Source organism: Carcharhinus amblyrhynchos, chromosome 11 (assembly GCF_965287045.1).
Source record: "Carcharhinus amblyrhynchos chromosome 11, sCarAmb.v2.hapA, whole genome shotgun sequence".
Lineage (NCBI taxonomy): Eukaryota > Metazoa > Chordata > Chondrichthyes > Carcharhiniformes > Carcharhinidae > Carcharhinus > Carcharhinus amblyrhynchos.
Window position 1 is genome coordinate 84,569,211 of NC_137334.1, and position 23,629 is coordinate 84,592,839.

Sequence of the window (23,629 nt, forward strand, 5' to 3'; positions counted from 1 at the left end):
CTTTAGCATAGAAGAAACAATACTTTTGATTTTTGATTTGATATAATTTATTATTGTCACATGTATTAACATACAGTGAAAAGTATTGTTTCTTGCACACTCTGCAGACAAAGCATACCATTCATAGAGGAGTAAATGAGAAGCTGTAGTGTTACAGTCATAGCTAGGGTACAAAGAAAGATCAGCTTAATGCAAGGTAGGTCCATTTAAAAGTCTGACAGCAGCAGGGAAGAAGTCGGTTGGTACGTGACCTCAGACTTTTGTATCTTTTTCCTGACAGAAGAAGAATGGATGAGAGAATGCCCAGGATGCATGGGGTCCTTAATTATGCTGGCTGCTTTGCCGAGGCAGCGGGGAGTGTCAACAAAGTCAATGAATGGGAGGCTGGTTTTCAATGCATCCCAATACATTTATTGTAATAACAAATCAATAATAAATCAAATCAACTCAAATCAATATCCATCAGCTGACCATCCACCAAATGATTTGGAGGGGAACTCATGTAAGCATAATGAATGAAGTTCCAATCTGGCATGGGCCATTCTGGCCAGTAGAAAAAGTACCACCAGAGCTACCCACCACCTGCACTTAGTCTCAAAATGGGAAGATAACACATTGCAAATGCTGAAGGGGAACCTGGACATCATCATCCCAACACACATTCCTGCCCTGCTTTCCACAGAGTTCTCTCAAAATGATGCCTCAGACTCTGTGGCAGCAAATAAATCAGAACCGCACAACATTCGCTCTTCCCATCCTCGTGACATGTTAATATCACCCAAACTGGGGCCTAGCACACTGGTGACAAACATAAGAGCATAAGAAATAGGAGCAGGAGTAGGCCATCTAGCCCCTCGAACCTGCCCCGCCATTCAATAAGATCATGGCTGATCTGTCGTGGCTCAGTTCCACTTTCCCGCCCTCTCCCCATAACCCTTAATCCCCTCTCTTATCAAAAACCCATCAACCCGCGTCTTAAAAATATTTAGCGAGGCAGCCTCCACCACTTCAACGGGCAGAGAATTCCAGAGATTCACCACCCTTTGAGTGAAGAAGTTCCTCCTCAACTCCGTTCTAAACCGCCCCCCCCTTTATCTTGAGGCTGTGCCCTCTAGTCCTACTGTCCTTTCTGAGCGGGAAGAGCCTCTCCACCTCTATCCTATCCATCCCATTCATCATCTTATATGTCTCAATGAGATCTCCCCTCATTCTTCTAAACTTTAACAGGTACAAGCCTAGTTTATTCAGTCTCTCCTCATAGTTCAACCCCCTCAACTCCAGTATCAGCTTAGTAAACCTCCTCTGCACTCCCTCCAAGGCCAAAATATCCTTGCGTAAGTGCGGCGACCAAAACTGCACACAGTACTCCAGCTGCGGCCTCACCAGTGCCCTATACAGCTGCAGCAAGACCTCCCTACTTTTATATTCAATCCCCCTCGCTATGAAGGCCAGCATTCCATTTGCCTTCCTGACCACCTGCTGCACCTGTAGGCTGGGTTTTTGTGACTCACGCACAAGGACCCCGAGGTCCCTCTGCACCGTCGCATGCTGCAGTTTTTCGCCATGTAAGTAATAGTCCTTCCTACCATTATTCCTACCAAAGTGGACAACTTCACACTTGCCAACATTAAATTCCATTTGCCAGTTCCTGGCCCATTCACCCAGCCTATCTAGATCCTCCTGCAGACTGTCCACACCCTCCGCACAATTTGCCATTCCACCAATCTTGGTGTCATCAGCAAATTTCGACACCATACACTCGGTTCCCTCCTCCAGATCATCTATATAAATGGTAAATAGCTGAGGCCCCAGCACCAACCTCTGGGGCACTCCACTAGTCACCAACCGCCAATCCGAATAGCACTCATTGACCCCCACTCTCTGCCTCCTATTTGACAACCAATCCTCTATCCACGCTAACACCCTACCCCCAACTCCATGCCCCCTGACCTTCTGTAATAACCTCTTGTGAGGCACCTTGTCAAACGCCTTCTGAAAATCAAGAAACACCACATCCACCGGCTCTCCTCTATCCACCGCCCTAGACACATCCTCATAGAACTCCAATAAATTCGTCAGACACGACTTCCCCTTAACGAAACAGTGCTGCGTCTGCTCTATCAAACAATTCTCCTCAAGATGCCTTGCTATTTTCTCCTTGATCATGGATTCTAACATTTTACCTACAACAGACGTTAAACTAACCGGCCTATAATTCCCCGCCTTTTGCCTGCCACCCTTCTTAAACAACGGCGTAACATTAGCCGTTTTCCAATCTTCCGGCATTTCCCCGGAATCCAGCGAGGTTTGGAAAACAATTAGAACTTAGAACATAGATGTTCTATGTTCTACAGCACAAATAGGCCCTTCGGCCCACAAGTTGCGCCAATCATATCCATACCTAACAGGCCTACCTATAACTCTCAATCCCATTAAATCCCATATACTCATCCAGAAGCCTCTTAATAGACCCCAGCGAGTTCACCTCTACCACCACCGACGGCAGCTGATTCCATTCACTCACCGCCCTCTGAGTGAAAAACTTGCTGGATTTTAGGAAATTGAAACGACGCACTTCATTTTAGCTTGCCACTTAGAATTCATTGCGGAAGCATAAAGGAACAGGGCAATGGAAAGGTGGGTTTGGATGATAGTAGATATCGGTGGGGGGATTGTTAATGTGGGAAACAATGTTCACAGGATATTTGAATAGGGTGCAGGCTGATGGGGCAGTTGTGAAATGGGTGCCTTAGGAATTTAGTTAAATGTGAGATTGATGCATCAGTTTTCCTGTCTGCAACTGATGATTCTGCTTCTTCAGACTCAGAGACTGTCGGGACACTGCAGCGTATCCTCCATCCCTCAGGAGCCGTCGGCAGCTCATTGATTGACATTTGTGTCTGGCAAAAGGACAGGATTATTGATTGGGCAGTTTGCTGGTCATAGTTCTCCAATTATGGGATTATTCTGGGCTCTGTGCTTAGTTCAATAGTCAGTCTACAGTCCTTAGCTTCCCGGCCAGAGAACGAATCTGATTACTTCTGTGAATGGTTCAGTCAGCTAGCATAGTGCAGTATTTCTCAAACTTTTAAAATTAATATATCCCTTTCCAACTGGATTAGTAATCACGGACCCATATAGAAACATAGAAACTGGAAGCAGGAGTAGGCTATTCAGCCCTTCAAGCCTGCTCCGCCATTCATTTTGATTATGACTGATCATCGAATTCAATATTCTGATCCCCTCTTCTCCCCCCCTTATCTCTTGATCCCTTTAGCACCAAGAGCTATATCTAATTTCTTCTTGAGTTCAGACAACGTTTTGGCCTCAACTACATTCAGTGGTAATGAACTCCACACCATCAACACCGTCTGGGTGAAGAAATTTCTCCTCACCTCAGTTCTAAAAGGTTTATCCTTCGTCTTCAAACTGTGGCCTTAGTTCTGGACTCTCCCACCATCGGGAACATTCTTTCTGAATCTACCCTATCAAGCCCTGTTAGCATTTTCTAAGTTTCTATGAAATCTAACTTTTAATACCATCGCCTACATATATTGTAAGGTATGTTTTAATAGTTATTTTGGCGCCACTCTTGGTTGCTTGTCCGCGTGTGCTACCCTCTCAGGTGAGATAATTATACTGCACATGTTTTGGCCACTTCTCACTCCCACCTTGTGGCTTGTATTAACCTCAACCCCAGTCACCACTTGTTGACTTACCCTTAACCACTGTGTCCCTCTGACCAAGATCCAAATAGGATTTGACCAAATAGGTTGGACTAAAACCTGGTGTTGTCAGACTTTTTACTGTGTTTACGCCAGTCCAACGCCGGCATACCCACATCAAGATCCCCTGGGCAGTTTCCCCACCTATAACACTAGCCCTGCTCAGAAAGCATTGTAACATTATTTCATACACTATAGGTCCACAAATCCCTTCTAGAGCCACTGTGTTAGGCCCAATAGAATATTTTAAAATGTAAGAAGTGTGGTTTGCTTATAAGGTCTTTATCTCAGTTGAAGTGCAGTACTCACTGGGGGAAGTGCACGATTCATTGATGTGCATTGTTCATCATTAATTCAGCTGTTTGAATGAAATAAAAACATTTGTTAATTCCGAGACTGTGTCTCAGTTTGATAAGAGTTTATATTCAGAACACTCATTGAGGAGGAACTTGCAGAAAAGGAAATACTTCCTTTTGTTAACCAAAGTAAGAATCTTCTCTCATACAATAGCGAAGTACTGAAGACGCTGGAACCTGAAACAAAAGCAGAAAATGCTGGAAAATCTCGGCAGGTCTGACAGCATCTGTGGAGAGAATAGAGACTACGTTTCGAGTCTGGGTGACATTGACTCCATTCTCTCTCCACAGATGGTGTCAGACCTGCTGAGGTTTTCCAACATTTTTTGTTTTTGTTTAAGAATTCTCTCCTATGATCCTGAATTTCAGTGTCATTTATTTAGATAGTGAATAGGTTAAATCACACTCCAGATCATAGTAAATGTGACATTGGCTTATGATAGTACTGAACTCAAGATGCTCTCCAGAGATTAAAAGATATGACAGTGATTATTGTCTCCATTTGCACCTTCTGTAGGAATATAAATGGCTTGGGTTCCACTAGACTGGTGCTTGTGCCTAAATTTTTGCAGAGTTGGAACAACTTTGAAAATGATGGGCAGAACTCAACAGCAGGAATCCCACTCCCAATTTTCACTGGTGCAAGATAAGGATATAAATAGTGAGCTCATGCTCTGTACTCCTGAGTTGGCTGGCTCCATTGTGGGGTAAGTATCACTTACCCCATCTACTTAAATATCTTCGTACCCCACCTCAGGCTTCCTTGGAGTCAAGTAAATTTCTAGATGAACAGTAGCTCATGGCCCCTCAGCGGCATTGTGAATCATATCCAGGAACCTTGTGTAAGGTAAGATTAAAAGGAATTGCACAGGCTGTGCTTCGATTAATGAACACTGGGGAGACCATGCAGACACTACAACAACGGAAGAACGAGCACCGCTCGACAATCACCAAGCAGGAGTGTTCCCTTCCTGTCGGGGACCACTTCAACAGTCATGGGCATTCAGCCTCTGATCTCCGGGTAAGCATTCTCCAAGGCGGCCTTCACAACACATGACAGCGCAGAATCGCTGAGCAGAAACTGATAGCCAAATTCCGCACACATGAGGACAGCCTCAGCCGGGATCTTGGGTTCATTTCACGCTTGCAAAATCTCACGAACTGTCCTGGTTGGAGACAATACACATCTCTTCAAGCTGTGCTTGACCATTTCTCCACTCACATTGTCTGTACCTTTAAGCCTTGGTTATCTGTAAACATAAGAACATAAGAACATAAGAACATAAGAAATAGGAGCAGGAGTAGGCCATCTAGCCCTTCGAGCCTGCCCCGCCATTCAATAAGATCATGGCTGATCTGTTGTGGCTCAGTTCCACTTTCCCGCCCTCTCCCCATAACCCTTAATCCCCTCTCTTATCAAGAACCCATCAACCTGCTTCTTAAAAATATTTAGCGAGGCAGCCTCCACCACTTCAACGGGCAGAGAAGTCCAGAGATTCACCACCCTTTGAGTGAAGAAGTTCCTCCTCAACTCCGTTCTAAACCGCCTCCCCTTTATCTTGAGGCTGTGCCCCCTAGTCCTACTGTCTTTTTTGAGCGGGAAGAGTCTCTCCACCTCTATCCTATCCATCCCATTCATCATCTTATACGTCTCAATGAGATCTCCCCTCATTCTTCTAAACTCTAACGAGTACAAGCCTAGTTTATTCAGCCTCTCCTCATAGCTCAATCCCCTCAACTCCGGTATCAGCCTAGTAAACCTCCTCTGCACTCCCTCCAGGGCCAAAATATCCTTGCGCAGGTGCGGCGCCCAAAACTGCACACAGTACTCCAGCTGCGGCCTCACCAATGCCCTATACAGCTGCAGCAAGACCTCCCTACTTTTATATTCAATCCCCCTCGCTATGAAGGCCAACATCCCATTCGCCTTCCTGACCACCTGCTGCACCTGCAAGCTGGGTTTTTGCGACTCACGCACAAGGACCCCGAGGTCCCTCTGCACCGTCGCCTGCTGCAGTTTTTCGCCACGTAAGTAATAGTCCTTCCTACCATTCTTCCTACCAAAGTGGACCACCTCACACTTGCCAACATTAAATTCCATTTGCCATTTCCTGGCCCATTCGCCCAGCCTACCTAGATCCTTCTGCAGACTCTCCACACCCTCCGCACAATTTGCCTTTCCCCCAGTCTTGGTGTCATCAGCAAATTTCGACACCCTGCACTCGGTTCCCTCCTCCAGATCATCTATATAAATGGTAAGTAGCTGAGGCCCCAGCACCGACCCCTGGGGCACCCCACTAGTCACCAACCGCCAATCCGAATAGCACCCATTGACCCCCACTCTCTGCCTCCTATTTGACAACCAATCCTCTATCCACGCTAACACCCTACCCCCAAACTCCATGTCCCCTGACCTTCTGCAATAACCTCTTGTGAGGTACCTTGTCAAACGCCTTCTGAAAATCCAGAAAGACCACATCCACCGGCTCTCCTCTATCCACTGCCCTAGACACATCCTCATAGAACTCCAGTAAATTTGTCAGACACGACTTCCCTTTAATGAAACCGTGTTGCGTCCGCCCTATTAAGCAATTCCCTTCAAGATGCCTCGCAATTTCCTCCTTAATGACGGATTCTAACATTTTACCTACCACAGACGATAAACTAACCGGCCTATAATTCCCCGCCTTTTGCCTGGCACCCTTCTTAAACAACGGCGTAACATTAGCCGTTTTCCAATCTTCCGGCACTTCCCCGGAATCCAGCGACGTCTGGAAAATAACCACCAAGGCATCCACTATCACCTCCGCCATTTCTTTCAGAACCCTCGGATGCATTCCATCCGGTCCTGGGGACTTGTCCACAATCAGCCCCTCCAGTCTGTCGAGCCTTGCATTCCAACCATTATCTTGTAAATTGAGTTTGTGTCTGTATGTGTCCTATTTGTGAACACATCTCCCACTCACCTGATGAAGGGGCAATGCTCCGAAAGTTGGGGCTTGTGATACCAAATAAACCTGTCGGACTTTAACCTGGTGAGGTGTCTTACTGTCGATTATTGAAGTCAGGAATCCTGTATGCCTTTTAAACTGCCTGCCCAAGTTGCACATGCACAGCTGCAGACCTCTTTGTTCTTGCACCCCTTTAAAAACTGCATCAGTTGGTTTGTATTGTTGGTCCTCACTCTTCCTACCAGAATGAATCACTTCACATTGCCTTGTTAAATTTCATGTCAGTAACCATTTTCACCAGTGTGTCTCATTACTTCACAAGACTGTCATTATCTTCCTCACTGTTTACTGAAGTCGCGAGTTCCACATTGTCTTCAACCTTTGAAATTATGCCTGCATACCCCCCAGGTCCAGATCATTAACATGTATCAAAAAGAGCAGTGGTGCCAACACTGACCCCTGGGGGACACCACAGCAGATTTCTTTCCAGTAGTTCATTGATATTATGTATCCGAGGGAAATTATCTGGCAGATATGTAACCTGAAAGACAGCTTTGAGCACTTTGTTTCTGATATAAATATTGTCCTGTGGGATATAATAAAATCACAGAACTGTTAAATTACTTGCTGCTTTTCTTGTTTCTTTATTTTTTTCTTGCCATATTCCTAGACTGGTTTTCTTGAAGTTCTGATGGAATAATCACAAGACAACTTTCTTCCGAATTTCTAACTGTTGACACATTTAATTCCAAAATTGTGCCAAGCTCAGTACACAGACATATTTTTGATATATTTACAAAGGTTAAAAATCATGTCACCAATTCTACTTTGGTTTTACTCTCCTAGGCTCTAGATCATCAACTCATCCATCTAACTTGCTGTCATGAAGCATATTCAAGTGGCTCAATGATAGTTTAATAGATAAATGCACTTCGCGGCATTTGGGATATTCATTAGGTACATAGGGAGATGATTCAGGCATTAAGGATCTCTTCCGTCACTCCATATCTTCAGAGCTGTGCAACAAAACATTCAACAAACTGACCAGGCCTGGCAAGTTCCACACACATGAGGATAGCCTCAACCAGGATCTTGGGTTCATGTCACACTATTTGTAACCTCCATGATTTGCCTGGGCTTGCAACATCTCACTTACTATCCTGTCTGGAGACAATTCACATCTCTTTAACTTATGCTTAATGCTTTCTCCACTCACATTGTCTGCACCTTTAAGACTTGATTAGCTATAAAGACTCGCATTCTAATTAGTATTCTGTAAACTGAGTGTGTGTCTTTATATGCCCTGTTTGTGATCAGAACTCTCCACTCACTTGACGAAGGGGCAGAGCCCTGGAAGCTAGTGATGTTTGCTACCAGATAAACCTGTTGGACTTTAACTGCTGTTGTGAGACTTCTTACAAGGTAACACACTCTCATAGAGGCAAAACAACATAAAAGGAGATAATTCAACACATTGAAAGAATGCCAATGCTCTTTAGAACAATCTATGTCAAACTCCGGACAACCAGGTTATAAAGGATGAAACTTGGTTTAGATTTATTCACATAGTTTTAGTTATTATTACATGTTCAAGTAACAGTCCAATCAATGGCCTTCGCTGACATAAATTTAACAATTGACATACAATTAGCATCTATTCTATCCCTACTCTATCCCCTTGGTCCTGCAATTTTGTTTTCTTCAAGGACCCATTCAATTTTCCTTTGAAGTCATCAATTATCTCCACTTCCTTCACCCTCAAAGATAATTTCCAGGACATTACAACTCACTAAATTATCCCCTGCATCTCTTGTTTAAAACTTTAAATCTGCGTCCCCTACTCCTTCTACCATCAACTAATGGAGTAGCTCTTCTTTGTCTACCTTACCTAAACCTGTTATAACCTAATGGGCAGTATGGTGACACAGTGGTTAGCACTGCTGCCTCACAGGGACCAATGTTCGATTTATGGCCTCAGTCACTGTGCGGAGTCTGCATGTTCTCCCCGTGTCAGCATGGGTTTCCTTCAGATGCTCCAGCTTCTTCCCACAGTCTGAAAGACATGCTGATTAGATGTATTGGCCAAGCTAAATCCTCCCTCGGTGTATCGGAACGGGCACCAGAGTGTGGCAACGAGAGAATTTTGATAGTAACTTCAATGCAGTGTTATTGTAGGCCTACTTGTGATACAAATAAAAAAAGTTTAAAATGTTAAACTCTTTCAAAAGTGGGTCATTAAATGAAGAAGAAGAATTTGTAAGGTATGGAGAAATGTGGGGGATTGATACACAGTGAATTCTTTTTGTAGACAGTTGGCATAGACAAGACAGGGCTGAATAGCCTCCTTCTGTGCAATGGTCATTCTGAGAATCCATTCCAGTTCTACCAAATTTCCTCTCAACTTGCTCTGCTCTGAGGAGAACAATCCCAACTTCTCCAACCTAACTTTGTGGCTAAAATCCTTGGAACCATTCCGATAAATCTCCACTGCACCCTCTCAGGGGCTCTCACATCCTTTCTCGTGAAGTAATCAGAAATGGATGTGAGACTTGTGTCACTGGGTAGTCTCTCTTCTTTTCCTGGGCAACATACCTCTCACCCCACTAAATGCACATTTGCACAGCTGAATCTTAACACAGCAGTCTGGCTTAAGGATTGACTACTTTTATTCACGAGAATTACCTATATCAGCAACAAAACTCACTCACACAGCTTCCTTCAACCAACCCATGCCACTTAACCCATATTGTATCTACCCTCAGTCAACCTATCTTCTAACAGGGTACATTGCCTCACAATGTCCCAGTAATAAACAGCCACAAATGAAAATGTGCCCACCTGTAAACCCTTCAGCTCCTTTGGGAAGGGTCCTTGGGCACTCACTGAACTCTTGCCATGGGCAATGACAAGGTTGACAAGATGGTTGGCATCTTTCCTAATTGGTAACTGGACACTTATGGTATCTCCCAGGGAGGTGGTAGGTGGGTTCTACTAATTCATGGTCACCTAGCGCACCTTCACTGTAGAATATAGAACTGTACAGGACTGGAACAAGCCCTTTGTTGTGCTGAACATGACACTAAATTGAACTAATCCCTTCTGCCCACCCTTGGTCCATACCGCTCTATTTCTTGCATATTTATGTGCTTATCTAAAAGTCTCTTAAACGCCCTTATTGTATCTGCCTGCGTCTTAGCTCTGAGATTTTTTTGTATGTCATGGTCCTTTCAACTTACCATCTGAGTGTCAAAGAGAACAAGTCCATTCTCGGGTCATCATTGCATCTATCTGTGCATCCCCCTGTGATGTGCTCTGGCTGAGGCATAGCTGTAGAAACTCAGGGGAAGGGTTCTTTGATATTGATGGAAAACTTCACTGCAGATTGAGAAAACAGTAAAACTGGGAAATAAGAACACTGGTCTGAACTGACATTGCATTTTAAAGTATACAAGACCAATTCAGAACAGTTGAGTGGCACAGTGGTTAGCACTGCTGCCTCACAGCGCCCAAGGGCCTGGGTTTGATTCCTGACTTGTGTCACTGCCTGTGCAGAGTCTGCACATTCTCTCTGTGTCTGTGTGGGTTTCCTCTGGGTGCTCCCGTTTCCTCCCACAGTCCGAAAGACGTACTGGTTAGGTGTATTGGCCACACTAAATTCTCCCTCAGTGTTCCCAAACAGGTGTCGCAGTGTAGCGACTGGGGGATTTTCACAATAACTTCATTGCAGTGTTAATGTAAGCTTACTTGTGACACTAATAAATAAACTTTAAAACTTTTACTCTTACTTCCCATTTTTTACAGTTTACCCCTACACTCAAATGTCTGTGTGGGCTCCTTCAGTCTCAGCCATGTGATACAGAAACTGGGGAGGTCCTTATTCAGTCAATGCGCAAATCGTATATGATTCTAGATGTCCAAAGGTGTGTGGGTTAAGTTGATTGGCCATGCTTAAATTGCCCCTTAGTGTCATAAGAACATAAGAACATAAGAAATAGGAGCAGGAGTAGGCCATCTAGCCCTTCGAGCCTGCCCCGCCATTCAATAAGATCATGGCTGATCTGTCGCTGCTCAGTTCCACTTTCCCGCCCTCTCCCCATAACCCTTAATCCCCTCTCTTATCAAAAACCCATCAACCCGCTTCTTAAAAATATTTAGCGAGGCAGCCTCCACCACTTCAATGGGCAGAGAATTCGAGATTCACCACCCTTTGAGTGAAGAAGTTCCTCCTCAACTCCGTTCTAAACCGCCCCGCTTTTACCTTGAGGCTGTGCCCCCTAGTCCTACTGTCTTTTTTGAGCGGGAAGAGTCTTTCCACCTCTATCCTATCCATCCCATTCATCATCTTATACGTCTCAATGAGATCTCCCCTCATTCTTCTAAACTCTAATGAGTACAAGCCTAGTTTATTCAGCCTCTCCTCATAGCTCAACCCCCTCAACTCCGGTATCAGCCTAGTAAACCTCCTCTGCACTCCCTCCAAGGCCAAAATATCTTTGCGGCGCCCAAAACTGCACACAGTACTCCAGCTGCGGCCTCACCAATGCCCTATACAGCTGCAGCAAGACCTCCCTACTTTTATATTCAATCCCCTTCGCTATGAAGGCCAGCATCCCATTTGCCTTCCTGACCACCTGCTGCACCTGCAAGCTGGGTTTTGGCGACTCATGCACAAGGACCCCGAGGTCCCTCTGCACCGTCACCTGCTGCAGTTTTTCGCCCCGTAAGTAATAGTCCTTCCTACCATTATTCCTACCAAAGTGGACCACCTCACACTTGCCAACATTAAATTCCATTTGCCATTTCCTGGCCCATTCGCCCAGCCTATCTAGATCCTTCTGCAGACTCTCCACACCCTCCGCACAATTTGCCGTTCCCCCAGTCTTGGTGTCATCAGCAAATTTCGACACCCTACACTCGGTTCCCTCCGCCAGATCATCTATATAAATGGTAAAAAGCTGAGGCCCCAGCACCAACCCCTGGGGCACTCCACTAGTCACCATCCGCCAATCCGAATAGCACCCGTTGACCCCCACTCTCTGCCTCCTATTTGACAACCAATCCTCTATCCACGCTAACACCCTACCCCCAACCCCATGTCCCTCGACCTTCTGCAATAACCTCTTGTGAGGTACTTTGTCAAACGCCTTCTGAAAATCTAGAAAGACCACATCCACCGGCTCTCCTCTATCCACCGCCCTAGACACATCCTCGTAGAACTCCAGTAAATTTGTCAGACACGACTTCCCTTTAACGAAACCGTGCTGCATCTGCTCTATCAAGCAATTCCCTTCAAGATGCCTCGCAATTTCCTCCTTAATGACAGATTCTAACATTTTACCTACCACAGACGTTAAACTAACCGGCCTATAATTCCCCGCCTTTTGCCTGGCACCCTTCTTAAACAACGGCGTAACATTAGCCGTTTTCGAATCATCCGGCACTTCCCCGGAATCCAGCGACGTCTGGAAAATAACCACCAAGGCATCCACTATCACCTCCGCCATTTCTTTCAGAACCCTCGGATGCATTCCATCCGGTCCTGGGGACTTGTCCACAATCAGCCCCTCCAGTCTGTCGAGCACCGCCTCTCTAGTAACAGTAATGTCATTAAGACCCCCCAGTCCTACCACCTTTCCATCGCTAACACCCAGCAAATTATTCACGTCCTCCTCCGTGAAGACAGAAACAAATAAGTTATTCAATACCTTAGCCATATCCCCATCCCCTACCACTAGGTCCCCTTTCTCATCCTCTAAAGGACCAACATTCACCCTAGCCAGCCTCTTCCTTTTTATATATTTATAAAAACTCTTGCTATCCTTTTTTATATTAAGCGCTAGCCCAGCTTCATAGTTTCTCCTACCCTTCTTTATCAACTTCTTTGTCAATCTTTGTTGACATTTAAACCTCTCCCAATCCTCTTCTCGCCCACTACTCTTAGCTACTCTAAATTCCTCCGCTTTTAGTTTAACACTTTCCTTCACCTCCTTCGTTATCCACGGCTTATTACCTCTCCTCCTACTATCCTTTTTGACCATCGGAATAAATTTCTGCTGAGCACCAAGAAAGATCTCCTTAAAGATCCTCCACTGCTCCTCAACAGACCCTCCCTCCAACGTTCTCCCCCAGTCCACATTCGCCAATTCTTCTCTCACCCTACCGTACTCCCCTCTATTCAAACAAAGGACGCGTGTCCGGGAACCCACTTTCTCCTCCTCCATCTGCACCAGAAACTCCACCATACAATGATCACTCTCCCCAAGAGGATCCTTCACCACAAGTCATGAGAGGTGTAGGTTAGAGGGACTAGTGGGTAAAATGTGTAGGGATATGGGGGTAGGGCTTGGGTGGGATTGTGTTCGGTGCAGACTCGATGGGCCAAATCGCCTCTCTGTACTGCGCGGTTTCTATGATTCTAGACCATCCTCTCAGCATGAAGGCCAACGATTCTCTTATGATTTTTGTATCCTGCTACATTCTGTTTCCAAGGTTCGTTCAAAGCACATTACATGACAGCTAAAACCTAGAGGATTTCAGTTTTCCTCAATAAACTTGGCTGATGACAGTGTTATGACATGACAACCAGTGCGGCTGAAGGCTGTGTTGATGACAGCAGTGAGGAACCAGTGCTCACTGAGCAGTGCTTTGAAGTCTGAAAGCAATAGTTCTGCTGCCTGGATTACTTTGGGACAACTTGTAATATGCTCCAGAGTGGTGACCTGTTTTAAGTTCTATAAAACCTTAACTGAGAAGGCCATCAGTAAATGGGAGCTCAATGGATGGCAGCTTTCAGGAGAAGGAAGGACAAAGGAGTTGAACAAAGAACAAAGAGAACAAGGAAAAGTACAACACAGGGGCAGGCCTATTGGCTATCCATGTCCATGCCGATCATGATACCCTAACTAAACTAAAAAAAAAACTTCAGCCCTTAATCGGTCAGTATCCTTCTATACCCTCCCTATTCATGTATCCATCCAGATGCCTCTTAAATATTACTAACATGCCTGCTCCTATCACCTTCTCTGGTAGCACGTTCCAGGCACCCACCACTCTACGTGAAAATCTTTCCCTGCACATCTCCCTTAAACTTTCTCCCTTTCACTCTGAAACAGTGCCCCCTTGTAATTGACACTTCCACCCTGGGAAATAGTCTCTGATTATCCACGCTGTCTATGCCTCTCACAGTTTTGTAGACCTCTATCAGGTGTAAGAACATAAGAACATAAGAACATAAGAAATAGGAGCAGGAGTAGGCCATCCAGCCCTTCGAGCCTGCCCCGCCATTCAATAAGATCATGGCTGATCTGTCGCCGCTCAGTTCCACTTTCCCGCCCTCTCCCCATAACCTTCAATCCCCTCTCCTATCAAAAACCCATCAACCCGCGTCTTAAAAATATTTAGCGAGGCAGCCTCCACCACTTCAACAGGCAGAGAATTCCAGAGATTCACCACCCTTTGAGTGAAGAAGTTCCTCCTCAACTCCGTTCTAAACCGCCCCCCTTTTATCTTGAGGCTGTGCCCCCTAGTCCTATTGTCTTTTTTGAGCGGGAAGAGTCTTTCCACCTCTATCCTATCCATCCCATTCATCATCTTATACGTCTCAATGAGATCTCCTCTCATTCTTCTAAACTCTAACGAGTACAAGCCCAGTTTATTCAGCCTTTCCTCATAGCTCAACCCCCTCAACTCCGGTATCAGCCTAGTAAACCTCCTCTGCACTCCCTCCAAGGCCAAAATATCTTTGCGCAGGTGCGGCGCCCAAAAATGCACACAGTACTCCAGCTGCGGCCTCACCAATGCCCTATACAGCTGCAGCAAGACCTCCCTACTTTTATATTCAATCCCCTTCGCTATGAAGGCCAGCATCCCATTCGCCTTCCTGACCACCTGCTGCACCTGCAAGCTGGGTTTTTGCGACTCATGCACAAGGACCCCGAGGTCCCTCTGCACCGTCGCCTGCTGCAGTTTTTCGCCTCGTAAGTAATAGTCCTTCCTACCATTTTTCCTACCAAAGTGGACCACCTCACACTTGCCAACATTAAATTCCATTTGCCATTTCCTGGCCCATTCGCCCAGCCTATCTAGATCCTTCTGCAGACTCTCCACACCCTCCGCACAATTTACCGTTCCACCAATCTTGGTGTCATCAGCAAATTTCGACACTCTACACTCGGTTCCCTCCTCCAGATCATCTATATAAATGGTAAAAAGCTGAGGCCCCAGCACCGACCCCTGGGGCACTCCACTAGTCACCATCCGCCAATCCGAATAGCACCCGTTGACCCCCACTCTCTGCCTCCTATTTGACAACCAATCTTCTATCCACGCTAACACCCTACCCCCAACTCCATGTCCCTCGACCTTCTGCAATAACCTCTTGTGAGGCACTTTGTCAAACGCTTTCTGAAAATCTAGAAAGACCACATCCACCGGCTCTCCTCTATCCACCGCCCTAGACACATCCTCATAGAACTCCAGTAAATTTGTCAGACACGACTTCCCTTTAATGAAACCGTGCTGCGTCTGCTCTATCAAGCAATTCCCTTCAAGATGCCTCGCAATTTCCTCCTTAATGACAGATTCTAACATTTTACCTACCACAGATGTTAAACTAACCGGCCTATAATTCCCCGCATTTTGCCTGGCACCCTTCTTAAATAACGGCATAACATTAGCCGTTTTCCAATCATCCGGCACTTCCCCGGAATCCAGCGACGTTTGGAAAATAACCACCAAGGCATCCACTATCACCTCCGCCATTTCTTTCAGAACCCTCGGATGCATTCCATCCGGTCCTGGGGACTTGTCCACAATCAGCCCCTCCAGTCTGTCGAGCACCGCCTTTCTAGTAACAGTAATGTCATTAAGACCCTCCAGTCCTACCACCTTTCTATCGCTAACACCCGGCAAATTATTCACGTCCTCCTCCGTGAAGACAGAAACAAAAAAGTTATTCAATACCTTAGCCATATCCCCATCCCCTACCACTAGGTCCCCTTTCTCATCCTCTAAAGGACCAACATTCACCCTAGCCAGCCTCTTCCTTTTTATATATTTATAAAAACTCTTGCTATCCTTTTTTATATTAAGCGCTAGCCCAGCTTCATAGTTTCTCCTACCCTTCCTTATCAACTTCTTTGTCAATCTTTGTTGACATTTAAACCTCTCCCAATCCTCTTCTCGCCCACTACTCTTAGCTACTCTAAATTCCTCCGCTTTTAGTTTAACACTTTCCTTCACCTCCTTTGTTATCCACGGCTTATTACCTCTCCTCCTCCTATCCTTTTTGACCATCGGAATAAATTTCCGTTGAGCACCAAGAAAGATCTCCTTAAAGATCCTCCATTGCTCCTTAACAGACCCTCCCTCCAACGCGCTCTCCCAGTCCACATTCGCCAATTCTTCTCTCATCCTACCGTATTTCCCTCTATTCAAACAAAGGACGCGTGTCCGGGAACCCACTTTCCCCTCCTCCATCTGCACCAGAAACTCCACCATACAATGATCACTCTCCCCAAGAGGATCCTTCACCACAAGGTCTCTAATTCTACCCGCCTCATTACATAGCACCAGATCCAAGATAGCTCGCTCCCTCGTCGGCTCCAACACACACTGTTCGAGGAAACTATCCCGGCAGCATTCCAAGAACTCTTCCTCGAGCCCCCCACGTCCAACATGGGTCGACCAATCAATATGCAGATTGAAATCCCCCATAACTACGGCCGTCCCATTCTTGCACGCCGCACTTATTTGCGCGTTAACAGCCCGCCCCATCTCCAGATCATTATTCGGGGGCCTATAGACGACACCCACCAGCGTCTTCCTCCCTTTGCTGTTCCTAATCTCCACCCACAACGATTCCACCCTTTGCTCCTTGGCTCCAATATCATCCCTTGCTACCACCGTGATGCTATCCTTAATCAGCAGAGCTACGCCCCCCCCTTTTCCCTCCTGCCTATCCTTCCTAAACACTTGATAGCCCTGTACATTCAGCTCCCAGTCCCTGTCACCCTGCAGCCACGTCTCTGTAATGGCCACCAGATCGTATCCATTTGTGTCGATCTGCGCCATCAGCTCATCCACTTTATTCCGAATGCTTCGTGCATTCAGATAAAGTGCTTTCATCCCAGCCTTCACCTGGACCCTATTTGCCGCAACGCCACCAACTATACTCACGCCCCCTACTCCCTCTATTATTGGGACATCCTCGGCCTCTTCCCTTACATGTACACTCTCCTTAACTTTAGACCTCATAAGGTCACCTACCCTCGCACCCTCCCCCCCCCTAATTAGTTTAAAGCCCTGTCTACAGTCCTCTTTACTCGATTCGCCAGCACTCTGGTCCCAGCACGGTTCAGACCAACCCCATCCCTCCCGAACAGGGCCCACCTACCCCAATACTGGTGCCAATGCCCCATAAATTCAAACCCATTCCTCCCACACCAATCCCTGAGCCACCCATTCACTTCCTTAATCCTGTCAACCCTACGCCCATCTGCACACGGTTCAGGCAGTAGCCCAGAGATAACCACCTTGTCGGTTCTACTTTTTAATTCCATTCCAAGCTTTTCATACTCCCTCCCCAGATCCTCAGTCTGCATTTTGCTTACGTCACCGGCACCCACATGTACCACAACGACCGGATTCTCACCCTCCCACTCCAGGTTCCTCTGCAGCCCAGCTGCGACATCCCGTACCCGAGCACCAGGCAGACAACACACCCTTCTGTGCACTTTGTCATTGTGACAAAGGACAGTGTCAATACCCTTCACCCCACTATCCCCAATAACTACTACGTTCCTTTTCCTTTTCTCTTTGCCTATGTCCTGCTGCAGCACAGGTGTCCCCTCAGCCTCCATCTTTCCAGTGATAACTATCTTAATTTATTCAGCCACTCCTCAGAGCCCATAACCTCAACACTAGGCAGCATCTTGGTCAACCTTCTTCCCCAGGCACGCATTAGAATATGTCATGCTGATTTTAATTTGATTTGATTTATTATAGTCAATTGTATTAGTATACAGTGAAAAGTATTGTTTCTTGTTTGCTATACAGACAAAGCATACCATTCATAGAGGAGGAGTGTAATGTTACAGTCATTAAAGTTAAAGTTTATTTAATAGCCACAAATAAGGCTTACATTGCAATGAAGTTCCTGTGAAATTCCCTGAGACGCCATACTCCGGCATCTGTTTGGGTCAAATGCATCTAACCAGCACGTCTTTCAAACTGTGGGAGGAAACTCGAGCACCTGGAGGAAATCCACACAGACATGGGGAGAATGTGCAAACTCCACACAAATAGTGACTCAAGCTAACCTGGGCCCCTGGCAGTGTGAGGCAGCAGCACCCCGGTGCCGCCCCTCATAGCTAGGGTGTAGGAGAAGATCAACTTACTATTAGGTAGGTCCATTCAAAAGTCTGACGGCAGCAGGGAAGAAGCTATTCTTCAGTTGGTTTGTACGTGACCTCAGGCCTTCGTATTTTTTCCCAACGGAAGGAGGTGGAAGAGAGGATGTCCTGGGTGCATGAGGTTCTTAATTATGCTGGCTGCTTTGCCGAGGCAGTGGGAAGTATAGACAGAGTCAGTGGACGGGAGGCTGGTTTGCTTGATGAGTCGGCTTTCCCAAGGTTTCTGGAGTTTCCTCTTTACTGAGCCGGGTGTCCTGGAGGCCCTCCGAAGAGCTATTTAAAGCTGTACTTGTCCTTTGTCTTTCAATTGACTTCTATTTAGTTTTGTATCCTGAAGCCATTTTGCACCCAACTTGCTTTCTTGTTCCCCAGTTTCTTTCTTGCACACCTTCCAAGCAATCCACATAATGCTACCTGACTCCAATGCTTCCCGTTCTTCCTCTTCCCTCAAAACAATCTTCCAGCCAATCTTCACATTTCTCCATTATTTTTTCCTGCTCCTGTTCCCGCTTGAAACAATCTGAAATCTAGACAAAAAATCCTTTGTCTTTAAGTACCTTTTCCTTATCTGTTGAAAACATTAAATCCAGCAGCCTAGCCATCAATCATTCTTCCTCAAGGTTAGGATTTTAATTAAAAGTCATATAGACATAACAGTCCAACTCTGGCCATCCGTAACTTGTTATTGTTGGAACTAACCTTATCTCTGCAGACAATTGGCACCCACAAGGTCATACATTATCATGGCGAAACCATATATTATTTTTGATTCCGAACCGAAAATCTCTTTTTAGTTGAGTCCGCACATTTCTGTGGAGCGTTAGTTCAATGTTATGTTAGGAAATTACCTCGACAGTAAACCTTACCATCAATTTTCTGTTGCTGATTCTCCTGATGCTGCCCCTTCCTAACCAGCATTTACTTGCAGCCAAAACACTCCCGTCAGTCTGCAACATGTGCAGCCAGACGCAGGCCGTGTTCACAACGTGATGGAGGCTGAACGCCTTGGTTGGATTAGGGGAAGGCTGAGAGTGCCATGGTTGGATTAGTGAGAGTGCTGCAATTGTGAGATGGCCCAATCCTTAGTGGCACTTGAACCTATTGCTTGGTTTACACTACAACCAGCTGATGCTCCTGCCACCATAATAACAAAGAACAAAGGACAGCACAGGAAAAGGCCTTTTGGCCCTCCAAGCCTGCGCCGATCTTGTTGTCCTATCTAAACCAACCACTTATATCCCTCTCTTTCCAGTCTATTCACGTGTCTATCCAGATAAGTCTTAAATGCCATTAGTGTATGTACCTCAATCACCTCATTTGGCAGTGCATTCCAAGCCCCTACCATCCTCTGTGTAAAAAACATCCTCCCGCATATCTCCACTAAATCTTTCCCCCCTTACCTTGAACTTATGCCCCCTTGTAATTGTCATTTCTGCCCTGGGAAAAAGCTTCCAACTGTTCACCCTATCCATACTCCTCACAATTTTATGAACCTCTATCAGGTCACCCTTCAGCCTCTGTCTTTCCAGGGAGAACAACCCCAATTTATTCAATCTCCCCTCATAACTCTCATCATAATCTGCTCTGTTCTACCATAATCAGAGCAAATCAGAACACATGGAGAATGTCAGTTCAGCCACTTACAGTCAACCCAATACAACCATTATTTAATATATCCATTTACAGCTGTAGGAATTGGAGACTAATGGTCTTTTTATTGTCTTTATTCATCAGCATTGTGCAAAAGTTAACTTCAATCCTGTGTGCTTAGAAGTCGCCATATTAGGGATTTTTGCACTGCTTTTAAAAGGGTGATGAATTTCTATTTATCAAGGTGAAGAATATCTGTGATAGCAACTGGAATACTTTTCCATGTTTGAATGAACTGTCAGCATGAAGTACTCCCTGGATAAAGCTGCCTTCATTCAACTCTAACGTAGAGGTTTATAGGAGCACCATTTACAACATCAATGTGACACTTCCATTTCCCATGCCAGGCATTCCTGTGACCTCCCTGAGCGATACTGTCAACTCCACACCACATTATGAAGAGTTTTCTCTCTCATGCTTTTGACTCAAATCCACTAGGAAGTGTATTAACAATATATCTGGGCCGAATTCGCATCGAGACCTAAGATTCGCAGGGAGGTATCCATCCTGTCAACTTCAACTGTAATCAAATGCATATCTCCAAAGAGGAAAGTTAGTCTGCTGAGCCATTGTGCCACCTATCTCACTAGTTTCAATCTTCTGATATGTTTCACATCATATTGAAGGTTGTTGTTGCTGTACTTGGGAGCTCACTGATTTGACGCACTCAATCATTGGGCCGGAGAAGGGTGACAGTTGAAAAAAAATCATAAGGATAAGGTCCACAAAGCCAAATTGGTCATTTGGCCACAGCGATTGATAATTTAAATGCATTTTGCACTTGGTCTGCATGAAGCGACCCACAGACGTCAATATGAACTTTGTCAGAATGCTGTGCAACCTCCCCATTCTGTCTGCTCATATTTGATAATGGTGTCACTCTATTCCCAATAGAGCTTCATGTCGCCACAAAATGTCATCCTGCCAATTAGCAGACAGTTGTGAAACATTCTGGGAAATACAAAGGAGTTCAGTCGTTACCCTCTGCAATCATTCCCAATGATTGCCTTTGTTCATGAAGCCTGTTTTGTTCTCTGACTGCTGCAGATCATCAGCAGTTGGACTAACTCCTTAAAGTTTATTTATTCGTGTCACAAATAGGCTTACATTTACGCTGCGGTTAAAATACTGTGAAAATCCCATAGTCGCCACACTCCAGCGCCTGTTTGGGTACACTAAGGGAAAATTTTGCATGAGCAATGCACACAACCTGCTCATCTTTGGACTATAGGAGGAAACTGGAACACAGGGAGGAAACCCATGCAGTCACGACAACAATATGCAGACTCCACACAGATATTGACCCAAGCCGGGAGTTGAACCCAGGTCCCTGGCGCTGTGAAATAGCAGTGCTAACCACAGTACCACCCCCTTAATCTAGAACCAACAGTTTTGGGCCCCATCCTTCAAAGGAAGGATGTGCTGGTCTGGCAGAGGGTCCAGAGGAGGTTCACTAGAATGAGCCCAGGCATGAACAGCTTAACGTGTGAGGAGTGTTTAAGGACTCTGGGTCTGTACTCGATGGAGTTTAGAAGGGTGAAGGGGGATCTTATAAAAAATTGCACAATACTTAAAAGCCTGGGTCGAGTGGACGTGGGGAAGATGTTTCCATTAGTAGGAGAGACTCGGATCTGAGGACACAACTGCAGAGTAAACCCTTTAGAACCAAGATGAAGAGGAATTTCTTCAGCCAGAGGGTGGTGAACCTTTCAAATTCATTGCCACAGAAAGTATGGAAGCCAAGTCATTGCGTGTATTTTTGGTAGAGATAGATAGATTCTTGATTGGTAAGGGGATCAAGGTTTACAGGGAATAGGTGGGAGAATGGGGTTGAGGAACTTAACCATGATTGAATGGCAGAGCAGACTCAAGGGGCCAAATGACCTGATTCTTCTCCTATATCTTACGGTCTTATAATACAAGCTGAGGATCAGGCTTGCTGTTAAATCAAAATTTAGAATGACCAAGGAATTGTTGTCAAAGCTGATTAAACAAATCAGAGACTGGTGACTTATGACGGTACTCAGCATTGGGTGTCTGATCTGTGTTGGAAACTTTCCCTCTTCTTGTTACTGTGACCATTCAACTTGAATAGACATTAGTTCCATTTCATTTAACCCCCTCCCTCTCTGGAAGATTATTGTTAATGCCAGAGAATGTTTTTATTTTTTTTCCCAACTCGTCGTTCCAGGTCTGGGAATCACACTTTAGCAAGGGTGTGAAGGCATTAGAGAGGGCGCAAAGAGGATTCACAAGAACGATTCCAAGGATGAGGAACTTCAGTTAGGAAGACAGATTGGAGAAGCTGGGGTTGCTTTTCTTGGAGAAAAGAAGGTTGAGAGAAGGTTAGAGGGATCATGAAGGGTCTGGATGATCAAATCACAAAAAACGGTTCCCGGTGGTGATCCAGCACAGGTACCACGGGCCAAATAGCCTCCGTCTGTACTATAACTATGTTGCGATTCTCTGAAACTGGCATTCTTCATGTGTGAAGAGAAAAATAATGGAGAGCTAAGGGGAAGAGAAGAGAGTGGGATTAATTAATAATTAATAATGTTTAATATAATTTGACCAAAGATCTGACATAGGCCTCTTGTGCTGTATCGCTCATAGAATCATAGAAACTTACAGTGCAGAAGGAGGCCATTCGGTCCATTGATTCTGCACTGAGCGGTTACTGATTCTTTGATTCAGTGTAAAGGGCCTCATGTATAGTAACTAACAACAAAGTCCAGGTTGTATTTCTGTTACTTTCCCATGGGAATACAGAGATAATTAGTGCCTCCACCCCCACCATCGCACCGCACCCCCCCCACCCCCACCCCTGTATTTTGGCTCAGTGAATGTACTTCAGCAGAGTCCAGGATTGGGGCCTCTGAACCTTTCTGATTGGTTCAATGAGCTCAGTCCCATGTGGCATTGAAGCCCAGCTATAAGAGATACCTGGGGAAAAAAAAATCAACCTCGTGCAGCTCGGATTTTGGAGATTCTTTTTGAAAACTTCCTGTTCCTGCAGGCTTGAAGTCTGAACCAGGAACAAATTTGCAGATGAGGGGATCAGGTCAGCAGGCCAACACTTTCTTACCTCTGAGCAACCTTATCAGAGGTGACCAAACTACAACAGCAGCACGTAACCAATGACCAAAAACTCCATTCCTCCCCACCCCCAGCAAAGCAGGAGGCCATTTGAGCCTTCATGCCAGTGCTGACCCTTTGTTAGAGCTATCCAATTAACCCCACTCCCCTGTGCTTCTCATGCAGCCTGGCAACCTTTTCCTCTTCAAGTATTTATCCAATTCCCTGCAGAAAATGAACCCGGACCTCTGCAAATCATGTTATTAAGAACATAAGAATATAAGAAATAGGAGCAGGAGTAGGCCATCTAGCCCTTCGAGCCTGCCCCGCCATTCAATAAGATCATGGCTGATCTGTCGCTGCTCAGTTCCACTTTCACGCCCTCTCCCCATAACCCTTAATCCCCTCTCTTATCAAAAACCCATCAACCCGCGTCTTAAAAATATTCAGCGAGACAGCCT